We start from the raw sequence: 16,554 nt of genomic DNA on the forward strand, positions 1-16,554 counted from the left end.
ACACTTTGCAACATGATGACTCCTCTGCAGTTTTCACGGATGGCTCAAAGGCAGATGCTGGCGTCGGCTTTGGACTAACCTTCCCTGATGTAGAGAGAAGCGGCAGGTTATCATCTGTTGCATCGATTTTTACAGCAGAATTATATGGAATTTTAAAGGCTTTAAAGGAAGTTTTAATTCGGAATGAAAATAATTTTATTATATATTGTGACTCAAGAAGCGTTCTTCAGTCGCTGGAATCTTTTAACCCTCTAAACCCTCTGATTTTAGATATATTGGGATGGCTGCTTTTACTAAAAAGAAGAGGGAAAGAAATAAAGTTCTGTTGGGTTCCTTCCCATGTTGGGTAGCTGGGGGTGGCTGGGAATGTAAAAGCTGACCAACTTGCAAAGTCTGCGGTCAGCTTCCCAGAACCCACAAGATGCCTATTACCATGTCGGGATTTGTATCCTCTAGTAGATCAGAGAGCTAAAAAATGTTGGCAGTCTCATTGGGAGGATATTTTAACTAATCAAAAAATGTGCAGTATCACTTCATCAGTGTCTCCTTGGTCATATCTGTATATAACAAGGAGACAAGAAACGATGTTGTGCAGATCGAGGATTGGACATACAAGACTTACACATGGGTTCTTGATGTCTTGTGAAAATCCTCCGTTTTGCGAGAACTGTACTGTGCCCTTGACTGTGAAACATTTGTTGGTTGAGTGTCCCAGATTCGGGAATTTGAGACATAGGTTTCTGTCTTGGGGTCGTGACAGAGTAGGTAATTTTATCCTAACTACAATTCTAGGAAAGGATTGTAATATAGAGCAGTTATATAAATTTATGGGGGAGGCAGGCCTCCTCAACCAAATTTAAATTATACATAGATTGTCTATGTAAGAACTTTTATATATGAACAAAGTTTTTATATACATATATTTATAGATATTTTTATATGAACTTTATTTAAAATGTAATATTTTCTATTTAATTTATTTCGGTGTCAATTACCCAGATGTTGTAACGCCAGATTTGATAGACACAATCAATCAATCAATTCCCACACCACCCTTATATTGTATATTCCTACCTTTATGGTATAGATAACATTTAAAAAAATCTTTTTCTGGATCATAGCACAATTATTTTCGTTGTTTTATCTTGCTGTTTATGTATGGAATGATTCATGGAGCCCTTATTTTTTTCATTATTCAAAGTTGTTTATTTATTCCTTTTTTTTTCTTTTTCATATTGGGCTTGTCTGTTTTGCTAGAATACTGTCTTTCACCTTCTGCAGTTGGATGCTTCAACAACATTTTGAAAACTATTCGGTGATGATGATGATAGTGTTCAGTAAAGCGTAGCCTAATTTGTGCATCCTGAAACTTGAGACATTTCGTCCTTTTGTCTAACAGTCTGGACATTGTTTGAAATTGAAGAAAATGGGAAGTCCAGATTATTTTCCGTTTTCTGTTTGAAGTTTTCTTTCCCCTTAGGGTGGTAGTGCCGTCAGTGCACCTCATGCGGTGCACTGTAGGCATAACTTAAGGTTCTTTTCAGCGTCCCTTCGGCCCCTAGCTGCAACCCCTTTCATTCCTTTTACTGTACATCCGTTCATATGATCTTTCTTCCATCTTACTTTCCACCTTCTAAAAATTGATTCTTAGTGCAACTGAGAGGCTTTCCTCCTGTTACACATTTCAAACCCTGTAATGTCAATTTCCGTTTCAGCGCTGAATGACGTCATAGGTCCCAGTTCTTCAGCCTTTGGCCTCAATTCTATGTTCTGTTCTGTAGCTTTCTGAACTGTATGTAGACTGTACAGCTCGCCTTTCTAGACTGTATGTCACACCCTCCTTTGTGATCCACCTTTCCTCCCCCGTTGTATGCCACCTCCACTCTCTTGACTGAATGACTTGCTCTCTTTCTCGACAGAATATCATATCCAATTTCTAGACTGTGTGCCATTTTTTCTGACTGGACATTATGCCGAGTCAGATTTTTTTTTTCTTTTACACTACGCAATATTCTCTCTCGACAATATGTCACTTTGCACAAGCCTGACTTCCCAGTCCTGCTGACAGTTTGAATTGACAGCCTCAGAGTCAACCGGTCACGTCATTCTTTTATACCATTCAGGTCCAGATTCTGGAATTCTTAGAGCTCTTCAGTGTTCTCAGGTAAATTAACCCAGGACTGGCAACATGATATGGAATGGGATCACCGGTCCGCTGACACATATTGTGAGGCATCGGGCACATTTTGGGCTGCCATGCCCTAGTATAATCGTCAAAGTCGACAAATTACTCTCGGGGACGTTAATAATCTTTACAGGGCGCATATTGAGATGAGTAGATCGTGTCTTTGAGAAAATGTTTGACAGATCCATACTTGCTTTAAGCGCCTCAGCAGCATGGTTGGTATGGTATCAGCGTCCCACCTCGGTGGTCGCGGGTTCGATTCACGGCCATTCCATTGAGGAGTGAGAGATGTGTATTTCTGGTGACAGAAGTTCACTCTCGACGTGGTTCGGAAGTCACGTAAAGCCGTTGGTCCCGTTGCTGAATAACCACTGGTTCCATGCAACGTAAAGGCACCAAACAAACAAACATACTTGTTTTAAGGATGTCGTAAAGATATGAATACGCTACACCAATTTAGGTAGTGGTAATTGCTGTATCATTATGGAGATTGTATTATTTGATATGCAGCACTATTAACTACATAGCAATTATCTTGATCGTTAGTAATTCTAAATAATTAGGTCTTCTCATGCTGATAAGTCTCTTTATGCCCTTTCTTATACCTTTGCGTGTTCATGTTTTCTATTTATATGTATATAGGCTATGTGACTGTACATACGCAAATAGTAAAATAATAAAAAACACCATCTCTCTCTCTCTCTCTCTCAAACACACACACACGCATATATATATATATATATTAGGGATTTTTAAGTCAAATGACACTCGTTTGAACAAAATTAAACAAACGTTGTATATCCTTTCGGAAGTTGGCTGAAAGACAGACTAAGCAAGATAAACTCCTGTGGCTACAAAAATATACTTTTTATTTCCCAAAATTAGCTAACCTTAAAATGGAATAAAATTAATTAACTCTGACTCAAAAGAAACGTTAAACTATCATATGCCTCTCAAAATCCTATTTAAGTGAGTACCACCTCTTCCCCTAAGTGTCCATACATTAATAGTTTATTAAGGGTCAAAACCAGTCGGAGAATAAACCCATGGGTAACTTGGAATCCATCTGAAATAAAGAGACCATAATTATGACATCACTTAAATATTAAAGTTAGTTAATAAATAATGTGTACCGCACTCCACTTTTCTTTCTCCAGACACAAGTAATTGTCACTTCAAATGTTAACTTTTCCAAAGTTCTCTCTTAGAGGAAGAGGAAGAAGAAGAAGAGGAAAACAGAAGAGAAGAAAACAAAACTGGAATGACAGAAAAAAAATAAGGAAAACAAAGAATAAGACAAGGGTATGGATCCAGAGATACTCATTGATATACATATGAGGCAATCAAGCAGCATACATACGAAGAAATAAATTACGACATGACAACACAGAATAAAATCCCGAAGAGGCTCTACCCAGATCTGCACACAGATGGGAAAGAGGAAAAAATAGACAAGAAAGACAAAGTCTGCACCCTTTTGAAAAGAGGGAATTGCAGATTCGGTGAAAGATGTTACTACAAACATCCCAAGGTATGTCACAACTATGAAATCTATATTAAATGTGCATACCTAGACGGCTATGAGGATGATTGCAGAGATTTACATCCAAAAATATGCAAAAACCTAAGAGAAGGAAAAGGATGTAAGTTCAGCAAAAAATGTAAATATATGCACCCTGTAGCCATGAATCAAAATCAATTAAATAATAAAATCCAAAATAGAAAAGAAACAAATAAAGAGAGGAACAAAGAACATGAGGTGAAGGAAAAAAGCAAGCCATCACCATGATATGGAGTGTCAGCAAAGAGTTTCCAAGCATCAGCTCCAAGATACTACAGCTCAAGAGATAAATACTGTATGTACGATGCTAGGGGATGCTGCAGATACGGAGAAAATTGCAGATTCAGACACAAAATTAATAATTATGATGAAGGAAGATCAAATATTTTGGAAAAGTTGGATTTTTTAATGTCAGAATTTCTGGAAATGAAGAAAAGAACAACATACCAGAACAGGAAAGAGACATGGGAAAATCCTTATTATTACCCATATTAAATGAAGGAGATAACACGCAAACCATCATAGTGATGAATGCGCAGGGTTTAGTTACGAGTAACTCAAAAAGAAAAATAGAGTACTTAGAAGAACTCAACCAAATTGAAAAGAAAATAGATATAATTAATATAAGTGAAACCTGGTATTCCCAAGAGACTGGTGAGGCACAACAAAGACTCCATGGCCACATTCTTAATGATTCGGTTCTTAGCACGAAAGTGTTTTCAGTGAAAAATTTAAATGATGACCCATTTGATTTTATCCCTAAGAATGAAGAACATGGACCAGCCCCATGTACCAGAGTGCTTCCTACCCCTATATTGCATGTTGCTAGCTACAAGGAGGGAGGAAAATTTTTTATAAAGGCTGCTGAATGTATCGAGAGCAAGGTAGGTTCCATTCCCATTGGAAACTTGAAGCGTTATGGAAAGAACTTGCTAATAAAAGCTGGTAATGAAACCCAAGCAATTTTGCTATCTAATTTTAAACCTCCTAAAAGTGGAAATATCGAATGTATTGCATCGCATAGATTCTTTAACACACTGAAAGGGGTAGTATACTCAAAAGACCTGCATGTTTTTGAAGAGGAGGAGATTCTCAATCGATGTCCTCCTTGTGTATCTCACGTAAAAAAGCTAGGAGGGGATGCAGCCATCCTTTTAACCTTCTCCTCCAGTTCTTACCTGATACTATCATTGTTGGCCATGAGAGGATGCAGGTTAAAAGATACAGAAGAAATCCGAAACAGTGTCGCAAATGTTTTGAATATGGCCACATTCAAAACTCTTGTGAAAACAACAAAAGATGTTCTGTGTGCTCTGAGGAGCATGATAATTTTGACGAGTGTGTAGCAACCCAATTCTGTTTTCAGTGTAAGGGTGATCACTCTCCAAATTCTAGGACTTGCCTCAGATACAGATTTGAAGAAGACGTATTGGCAGTGGCTGACAATGAACATGTCAGCATTAGCGAAGCAAAGCGTGTGGTAATGGGGGCAAACAAAAGTGCCAACTCTACCTATGCTTCGGTAATAAAACTTATGAAAAATTCCAGCAATGTAAGAAAACAAATAACTGCATCTGATAATAGGCATCATATACCTGCTACTCCACGGACTGTAAATTATGAAAATCCCCATTCTGTCAAGAAATTTTCATCTGCTAGTGCCTTGGACTCCAACACCAAAAGTTGTACTTCAAGAAGTACAGAAAACTCGCCTACCAAAGTCAATACAAAGGTGACTAATATGATAGTTGCAGGCTCTCCTCCCAAAAAAAGGGAGCCAAAATCAATCAATAATTCGGGAAGGTGTTCCAAAAACACTTCCAACAAGAATAAACCAAGGGACCAAGCCCAATTAGATAGAGCTACTTCAGAGCCATCAATTGTCACCGCCACAAACAAAAATGAAAACAAACCTATAATTACAACCACCAAGAAGCGCACAAGGAATACATCCCCAAATAATGATGGCTTTAAAATAAAAACCTCAAATGGGTTCAGTGTTTTGGAAGAGATCTCTCCACCTAGAAAGGTGATTCCAAAAGCAGTTTCAGCCCAAAAACATATGAGTTCTGATCAGTCTTGCCGGCGTAAGACAAATGAACCTTGTGATTCGCAGAATCACAGTAGAAATTCTGATCAGAATCAATACCAAAAATATGATCAGCCAAAAACTATAAATTCCAATTCAAATGAAAAGGGATTAAAGAAACAGTCACTTATAAAGGAGAACTTTCCTCTCCACACTAGGAACAGTACTTCCCCTCTAAGGAGTGGGAAGTAGCACTTTTTACTACCGTAACATTCATGTTTGATATCCTTCAGTGGAACTGTAAAGGTCTCAGAGCCCGTGCAGAAGACCTTAAAGTCTTAATTCATGAATTCAATCCAGGGATTATATGCCTGCAGGAGACAATGTTAGGCAACTCTCCTTATAATCCTGGACTAAATTATTCAATATTTAACTCCTCTCCCCCAAGGGGTGGTCGGGCCCATGGAGGTGCTGCAATTATTGTTAATAAAGCTCTGCAGCACTCCATAATACAATTAAATACAACTCTACAGGCTGTTGCTATTTCAGTCATCTTGGAAAAGAAGATAACAGTCTGCTCCTTATACCTTCCACCAGATCTTATTTTTAACAGTGAAGATATTCAGGCCTTAATTAACCAACTTCCAGCTCCTTTTCTACTTCTAGGAGATTTTAATGCCCACAACCCCCTTTGGGGAAGTCGGTATCTAGACAGTAAAGGGAAATTAATTGAAGATGTTATTGATAGGAATGATGTTATCCTATATAATAATGGGTCAATGACTTTCCACAGTATTCATGATCATCATTTCTCTGCACTGGACCTTAGTATCTCTTCAGGAAGTATCCACCTTGATTTTAGTTGGTCTGTTAACGAAAATTTAAATGGGAGTGATCATTACCCGATCCATTTGAAATATGCTGTGAATGGTCCATCTGAAGTTTTACCAAAGTGGAAGGTAGAGGAGGCAGATTGGGATAAATTCAGTAAGGGAGTCACACTAGATAGGGAGTTTGAGTCATTTCATTCTCATCTAGATGCTTATGATTACTTTATTGAATCTACTCTGAAGAGTGCTGAAGGCTCTATTCCCAAAACAAAAGGCAAACCTCGTAGACCTGCAGTTCCCTGGTGGAATAAGACTTGTGGTATTCTGAGGAAAGTTACTAGGAAGTGGTACAGACGTTGCAAAACTAGTGGCTCTCCTCAGTCTAAATTAATCTACAAACGTGCTTTAGCTAAGTAACGCCGCTTTTATAAGAGAGCCAAAAGAGAAAGTTGGCTTTACTATATTAATGGAATAAACTCAAAGACTCCACTGAAAGTGGTGTGGCGCAAAATAAGGAAACTGAGTGGGAAATTTGTTGCGTCACCATTACCCTCATTAAAAATAAATGACACTCTGATCACAGAGCCCACCGAAGTTGCCAATGAGCTAGGAAAACACTTTTCTGAAGTTTCCAGCGCCAAGAATTATTCTCGAGAATTTCAAGAAATTAGGAATTCTGAAATGATTCTGGAATTCGATTCAGGAAAATCTGAACCATACAACTACAGGTTTTCCTTGAGAGAATTACGGGAGGCGCTCTCCTCTAGTGAATCCACAACTCCAGGTGAGGATACAATCATATATGAAATGCTTAAACATCTCCCAGACGATGCCAAAAAATATTTACTGAAGATTATAAACAAAATATGGGAAACTGGAATCTTACCCAACGACTGGAAAATATCCATAGTTGTTCCAGTTAAAAAGCCTAATAAAGATGGTTCCCTAGCCACCAGCTATAGACCAATAGCTCTTACCAGCTGTGTGTGTAAGCTGATGGAGAAAATGATAAATACTAGACTAGTTTGGCACTTAGAAACTAAAGGATTAATATCATCATTTCAATTTGGTTTCAGGAAGAACCACTCCACCCTTGATCCGTTGCTGAGGCTGACCAACCAAATCCAGCAAGGATTCGCCAAACAATGTCAGACCATCGGAGTATTTTTTGACCTCGAAAAAGCGTATGACACTGCCTGGAGAATTGGCATCATGAAACAATTGCACAAGATGGGCATATGTGGAAGAATGATCAGATTTATATATTCCTTTTTAACGGACAGATTTTTTAAGGTAAAAGTGGGAAACTCTTTCTCCCAACCTTTTGTGCAGAAGGAAGGAGTTCCCCAAGGAAGCATTTTAAGTGTAACACACTTTTCAGTGGCTATAAATAGTGTGGTTGAAAAAATCTTGCCTCCTGTTAAATGCTCACTTTTTGTTGATGACCTTGCAATATACTGCACAGGATATGATTCATTGTCAGTATGTAAACATATGCAAAGGTCTATTAACGCAATTACTAAGTGGGCTGATGAGAATGGTTTTAAATTCTCCTCTTCCAAAACAGTTGCAATAAGATTTACCAGATGCTGGCGTGCGGAAGAAGTTCCCACACTTAGTTTAAAAGGATCTATCATTCCCTATGAAAGTGAAGTAAAATTTCTGGGGATGATTATTGACCACAAATTAACATGGGCCAGCCACATAAATGCCCTAAAGATTAATGTGAAAAAATCTTTGAATATTTTAAAGATTGTTTCTGGTTTTAGTTGGGGGGCTGATAAAAAATCCCTTTTGAGGCTTTATGACTCGCTGTGTCGCTCCAAGCTAGACTATGGCTGTCAGATCTATTCTTCAGCTTGTAAAACCAAGCTAAAGGAATTGGATGTTGTACAGAACATGGGGTTGAGAATATGCTCAGGGGCTTTCAGAACTTCTCCTGTTGAAAGCATATATGTCGACACAGATCATCTTCCCCTTGATCTAAGAAGGCAAGAGCTAGGGTTGCGATACGTGGGTAGGATGAAAAGTGCTCCCAAAAATCCCTCTTTTCAAGTACTTAAGGAAACAGACTCGCGGAATTTCTCTGGTACAAGAGCTTCTAAACCATTCCAAATTAGACTGAACGAGGATGTTAGGGATAACCATCTCAAATCCCAGAAAGTCCTGGAGGTAAAACATCCTGTAAATCCTCCATGGCTTATTCCTGAAGCATTAGTATGCAAGAAACCATATAAGAAGAAGGATTGTACTGAAGAAGAGGTTAGAGGAAAATTCTTAGAGCACGACGTTACCCATGCCAATTATGTGAAGATTTATACAGATGGATCAAAATCAGATAGTGGTGTTGGGTGTGCTGTTATCCTTGGTGATACAGCATATACAGCTAAATTACCTGACTTTGCATCCGTATTTACAGCCGAATTAACAGCTGTAGTCTCTGCCCTAGATTTAGTTCTTCAAAGTAGTGACACTAATTTTGTCATATACTCGGATTCTAAAAGCACTTTAGAAGCTATCAAGAGATTTAATAGCTTTCATCCTTTAATCCAAAAACTTCAGGAGTCGCTTTTTCATATATATTGTCTGCATAAGTCAGTCTCTTTCTGTTGGGTCCCTTCTCATGTGGGGATTCACGGAAACGAGACGGCAGACAGGGAAGCAAAAGCAGCTAGCGCTTTGCCAGAAACAACCTTCAGGAAAGTGCCTCATACAGACCTAAAAGGTCCTATTAGGTCTTATGTATTAAGTAAATGGCAAGAAAGATGGACTTCTCCTCTTCTTGCCAATAATAATAAGTATAGAAATATTAGGAAAAATATACTGAAGTGGCCTTCGTCATTCCAGCTTGACAGACGAACAGAAGTTATTTTAACGAGATTAAGGATTGGGTACACTTATTTAACCCATCAGTTTATTTTAGAAGGAAGCAGCCCACCAGTGTGTGCTTACTGCGATGAGATCCTAACCGTGGAGCACATTCTGATGGTTTGCCCCAGATATTTTAACCCAAGGGAAAGATATTTCCAGGGTAAATCCCTCTCAAACATCTTGGGAGATGAAGCAGATATTTCTGCTCTCATCTCCTTTTTAAAGTGTATAAATTCTTTTAATAACATTTAGATAATTATTTATATATCATACAGATTTTTAAAGACAAATTATTTTTTATATATATTACGCTATTCATTAAACTTCATATTTTTATTTTATTTATTAGTCACATCTTATTTTATGAATCATTTCTTTCACTAATTCATTAATTCATTTACCATAAATCAACTTATTTAACCTTCATTACGGCGCTGAATGGCCTTGTTGGCCCCAGTGCCTGGGCTTTAGCCCTAAATATCATACATCCATCCATCCAAGAGACTGGTAATGATGATCAAATAAAAGGGTTCCAAACTTATAGATCAGATAGAAAAAATAGGAATCAAGGGGGAACCGCGATACATGGGGTAGACAAAAAACAAGGAAAAATATATGAGAAATATAGTAACTCAGAATGTGAACTAATAGCGGTAGAATTTGAATCTGAAAAATTAATGAACATAGTAATATATAAACTACCTAATACTAAAGAGTTTGACACAATTATAGAAAAATTGGATGATATATGTAGAAATATCAAAGACTGGACTATTCTCCTATCCGGAGACTTTAACTTTCCTTTCGTAGACTGGAAAGAATGAATAGGAGATTGTGGTTGTATTTATACATATAAAAAAAGAGAGTAATAATAGTGCAGAAGATAAGAGGCAATTCGAAAAGCTATTAGATATGCTACTAAAATACAACATTCAACAAATAAATCACCTGCCAACAAGAAAGGAAAATACTTTAGACCTAGTATTTGTGAACGAGGTGAATTATGTTGAAGAAATAATAGTTCGTAATGCGAGTATTTCAGACCATAATGTCATAGAATTAACAGTCCATTCTAAAGCAAGAGAAAACAGAGATAAGCAAGAAATGGAAAAGTGGGAAGGATATGGAAAATACAACTTCTACAGTAAAAATATAAAATGGTCAGAAATAAATGAAGAATTAAACAACGATTGAGATAACATTTTCGTAAGTGATGATATAAAGGTAAATACGGAGATAGCATATAAAATATTAGAGAAAATAGTGGATAAATATATACCGAAGAAGAAAAGTAAACATCAGTCATGCATACCAAGAGACAGAATGATCTTGTTCCAGAAAATCAGAAAGTGGAAAAAAGGTCTTGCAAAAGAAAAAATACATGGAAAGGGATCGAACTAAAAAGTAAGATAGAAAATGCAGAACAAAAGATTATACAATCAAAAGAAAATGAAAAATGGGACTTGGAAGAAAAAACCCTAGTAAATATCAAGCAAAACCCCAAACTATCGTACTCGTATGCAAAAAAGATGAATAAAAGAAGAATAGAAATAGGCCCTCTAAGAATTGAAGGGAGATTAACGAATGAAAAAACAGAAATATGCAACATATTGGCAGAACGATATAAGAGAGAATTCACCCCTAGAATTGATAATGAAGATAATGATACAGAAATAAGGGATGAAAACAGTGAATATTTATCAGACATAGATATCAATGAAGCTGATATTGTGCAGGCTATTAATGAAATTCAAAATAGAGCTGCAGCGGGGCCTGATGATGTCCCTGCTACTTTCTTTAGAAAGTAGTTCATTCTATCGCAAAGCCACTTGCAATATTACTAAGACAAAGTGTAGATACAGGCAAGATTTATGATGAGCACAAATTAGCATATATTACCCCTACTTTCAAAAGTGGATCAAGACTAGAGGCAAGTACTTATAGGCCTGTGAGTCTAACATCACATATTATGAAAGTCTATGAAAGGGTAATGAAAAAAAATATTATGAAACATTTAATAAAAAATAATTTGTTTAATATAGGACAACATGGTTTTGTACCTAGAAAAAGTACACAAACCCAACTGTTAGTACACCATGAGAACATATACAAAAATATGAAAAACGGAAATGAAACCGATGTGGTTTATCTAGACTTTGCAAAAGCTTTTAACAAGGTAGATCATAATATATTAGCGAAGAAAATATAGTGGATAAAGTAGAAGATGGTTAAAAGAATTTTTACACAACAGAAAACAGATAGTTATTGCAAACGATGAGAAATCAGATGAAGCTAAGGTAAAATCTGGTGTGCCACAAGGTACGGTGTTAGCTGCATTCCTGTTTGTTATTATGATTGCAGACATAGACAGTAATGTTAGTGAGTAGTTTCGCTGATGACACAAGAATAAGTAGAGAAATTACTTGTGATGAAGATAGGAACGCGCTACAAAGAGACCTTAACAAAGTATATGATTGGGCAGAGGTAAATAGATGGTATTTAACTCTGATAAATTTGAATCAATAAATTATGGAGACAGAGAAGGAAAGCTATATGCATATAGGGGACCTAATAATGAGATAATCACAAATAAGGAAGCAGTTAAAGACCTTGGTGTAATGTTGAATAGGAACATGTTATGCAATGATCAAATTGCAATTCTATTGGCAAAATGTAAAGCAAATATGGAAATGTTGCTACGGCACTTCAAAACAAGAAAAGCTGAACACATGATTATGCTTTATAAGACGTATGTTCGGAGTCCACTTGAATATTGCAATATGATATGGTACCACACTATCAAAAGGATATTGCACAAATAGAGAGTGTACAAAGGTCCTTTACAGCTAGAATAGAAGAAGTTAAGGATCTTGACTACTGGGAAAGACTACAATCCTTAAAATTATACAGTCTAGATAGGAGAAGAGAACGCTACATGATAATACAGGCATGGAAACAGATAGAAGGAATTGCTGAAAACATCATGGAGCTAAAAATATCAGAAAGAGCAAGCATAGGTAGATTAATAGTGCCCAAAACTATACCAGGAAAAATAAAGAAAGCACACAGGACATTAATCCACTACGCACCAGCAACGATAATGCAGCGTCTATTCAATGCGTTGCCAGCTCATCTGAGGAACATGTCAGGAGTGAGCATAGATATGTTTAAGTATAAGTTCGACAAATATCTAAGCTGCATCCCAGACCATCCAAGATTGGAAGATGCAAAATATACCGGAAGATGCACTAGTAAACTCTCGGGTAGACATTAGAGGTGCCTCACACTGAGGGGCCTGGGGGCAACCCGAACAAGATGTAAGGTACCTGTAAGGTAATTGGTACGTTATGTTGATCGGATGGACTGCAAAAAAACGCCTCTTCCAGGGCGTGTTCCACACTCTGTCAATCACAATCAGTGAGTTCCCCCTTCTTAGCACTTGTTCTCTTAAGATACAAATGTCAAGTTTTCTTGTACAAATAGGCAAAATTGTAACTCATGTTTTATCACACTATGGTGCCATTTTTTTCCCCACGTAATAATCTGTGATTATGTAGTATGGTAGATCGTAAAAGAGTTTCAGTCTTTAGAGTAGATCTCGGAGTCCAAAAGTCTGGCCACCCCTGATGTACGGAGTAAACTATAATTCAAGTACGATGTAATTGCAAAATGACCCGCCGTCATTTTGGCAAAACATCACTGACGACACGTGATGGTGACAGCGGTGGACAAGCAAAAATAACTCTCCTCTGGTGAGACATACCTCAGTTATGAGATGTTCTAGCCAAGGAAAATCAAGGGAGCCTATTCATTACTGATCGTTCGTACCTAATTAACCGCTTGTATCGACAAACAATGGTCCATTTCACCTCAGGTTTGCATACAAGTACAGGGTGCATTGCAATAAGAGAAAGACAGTATCGAGTATCAGTCAAGGTCGTCTGTGCATATTCTATTGAAGTCAACGAAAACAATTGAAAAAACAGTTGCACTTCCATTACCCTGCTTCAGATACTCAAAATTTCAATAGCCCTCACTCCCGCACCCACTCCCCTACCCCCTTCACTCGAAAATGAAATGAATAGGATTTCTAAATTCACAAACAAAATCTGTGTCACTCTCTCTCTCTCTCGCACACAAAAATTGGGATTTGGGGCGTTGCTGAGCCACACTGCCACTCCCATCAGACCTCTCTCTCTTACGAACACAAACACCTAGGAATTGGGGCCTCGTTGTGCCCCAGTGATACCAATTCTCCTCTCTCTCTCTCTCTCTCTCTCTCTCTCTCTCTCTCTCTCTTATGAAATTTAGGGTTTTGTAGCGCCACGCTACCGCGTTGGGTTTGGCCATAATTGTGCACTTAAACTACTTTATTTACAATATATTGCAGGATAATAGGTGTCTTGGCAGGTTCGTTCAAAACAATGCAGTTGCAGGGAGGTGCACCGATATGGTTTTTGTTTGCAAACATGCTGTTAAAGATGGTACTGTGGAACTTTCACGTATCTAGTGATTTTGAAAGGCTTTCAAGAAATGTTATATATTATTATATATATATAATGATATATATATATATCTAAATTATATATATATATTCTATTATTATTAATAAATGTCATACATAACATACATACCTACATAAAATAAATACATACATACAATAATTACACAAAGAGAGGACCTATTGGTGTCACACTAACATGAAGTCAGAACCAACCCCCCCAAAAATTCAGATCTTCCAAAGAAACAAAAAACAAATACGAATTCCGTTTGGAGAAAAAGAGAGAGAGAGAGAGAGAGAGAGAGAGAGAGAACAGAATCGGAAAAGGTGGAAAGGTCATTTACCTGCCCTTAAGTAAGAGGATTTACTCCCCTTAGTAGAGTTACCAAAGGTGAGAGTGGGAGTTTGTTTGGTCTGCCCAGAGTGCCACCTGGCATGCCTGCATGCCCCCCCCCCCCCCCCCCACCCCCCCCCCCCCCCCCCCCCCCCCCCCCCCCCCCCCCCCCCCCCCCCCCCCCCCCCCCCCCCCCCCCCCCCCCCCCCCCCCCTCTCCTTCTCTCTCTCTCTCTCTCTCTTCTCTCTCTCATGCTCAGGAACTACGTGCTTAAGATATAATAAGAAGGGTGCCGTTTGCAGTCATTTGAACCTTTTCAATTTTTTTGTTTTTTATTTTTTATTTTTATTTTTGTTTTTAAGGAATGAATAGAAATGAAGCGTCCTCGACTTAGTGGTAAATTGGTACGTGACTCGGCTATACGACTCTGACTGAAAATGGCTTTAGGGTGATAACGTTGTCAGCTAAGACTTGGGTGTTGATACACTCGCGTAGGTCCCAGAAAGAAGGTTCTCGTGAAGGGTCAACGCCAGCCGTTTATCGCAACTTGCAACTGACATTTAAGAGGTTTGGTGTCAAGAATGCAGTTCTGTTGTAATTCACTGGACATCGTTAAGCTTGAGCATGTTTCAATTGAACTTCAGAAGTTCAAGGGAAGATGCATTGCAATTCAACTTATATTTTGATATTTTGCTTACATATATTTATTTATTTATTTATTTGTTTGTTAATTTCTCTGTTATTCTAACAACTGATCTCTCTCTATATTTCCCATTGCCATCTGTTGCTTCTTACGAGCGATCACCATATTCTTTGGAAGCTTGAATTCATGTCAATGGCCCTTGTGGGTGTTCCATATGCATAGGGTTCGTCTTCTGAATAATAATAATAATAATAATAATAATAATAATAATAATAATAATAATAATAATAATAATAATTTATACGATGTCGGATTCCTTGCTCTGTTGTATTTGTATCTGCGAAATTTTGGAATTATTTTCCATTTTTGCTTTTTGTTGTGAAACTTTGGAATTAATTTTCTTTTTCGTTCCCTCTGTTGTGCAGTTTCGGAATTCCTGCGTCCGTGTTCCCTGACACATAAACATTATATCATTTTGTTGTTTATGCAGACCTGGAATACAAAAAAAGACACCAGTTTTCCCTTTCCGTTATTCTTGGGAAAATGTTCAAAGCTTCAGTACCCAATTTGTTGCAACAAGCCATTGCTTTTAATGATGTTGTTTCATGCACTTCCTTATCTATGTGATTCTTTTATGAAATGTTGATAGTGATAATATTTTATGTGTGTTTTTTCATGGTTCTTATGGTTAGTGATTACCTACGAGATTCCCAGGGATAATCCACGGAAATCACCTTACTGTTTTCTAGCGAGTGTTAACATGATTTGTGTGTGTTTGTGTGTATTTTGGCTCTTGGTCAACACAGCGAGTCCAGATAAGATTAAAAGCCACTACATTTTAGTTTATGCCTATTGACCATTCCGACGAAACCTTATTTTTTCATTTCGGCCTTAACGTTTTAGAAGGATTTTAATTAATATGCGGGCTAGTGTAATACTGACATACATTGTATATTTGGTATAGATTACCGTTATTATTGTAATTATATTATATATTCACTTCAATTTTGTCAGTGGTTACGTATTTTGTATAATCTGAAGATCATAAGTGGCACAAGTAAAAGGAACAAGTAATATATAACTTTGATATTTAAAAATACACGAGTACGCATTGAACTTTAACATTTATAAAGACCGCGCTTTCAATGTTTTCTATTTACACTGTTATTTTGGTTGTGCGTCTTTGTTTTGCCTCTCTCTTGTTTTTTATGCAAAAGTACATAAACAAATAAAATCCACCAATTATCAATTACACTATTTTTCTCTTTGTTTTTGCTTCGGCGCCTTTTGCTTTATGCGATGACTTCCTTTGTTAGATTGTTCCTTTCGAGTTTTCCATCAAGAATGGTCCCACGATTTCAAGAGAAGGAATCGAGTGTCTTGTCTCTTGAAACCTTGTAAGGTGAGATGGACGAAATCGAAGTACAGAAAGAAAGGAAAAACCTTGGTATGGTCTTATTTCTTTGCTGTGTCAAGATATATCTCTGATCAGGCTAAGTTAAGTAAATCTTAGTTTAACCAGACCACTGAGCTGATTAACAGCTCTCCTATAAGGGCTGGCCCGAAGGATTGGATATTTTTATGTGGCTAGGAACCAATT

This window comes from Macrobrachium nipponense, chromosome 10, assembly GCF_015104395.2.
Source record: "Macrobrachium nipponense isolate FS-2020 chromosome 10, ASM1510439v2, whole genome shotgun sequence".
Taxonomy (NCBI): domain Eukaryota; kingdom Metazoa; phylum Arthropoda; class Malacostraca; order Decapoda; family Palaemonidae; genus Macrobrachium; species Macrobrachium nipponense.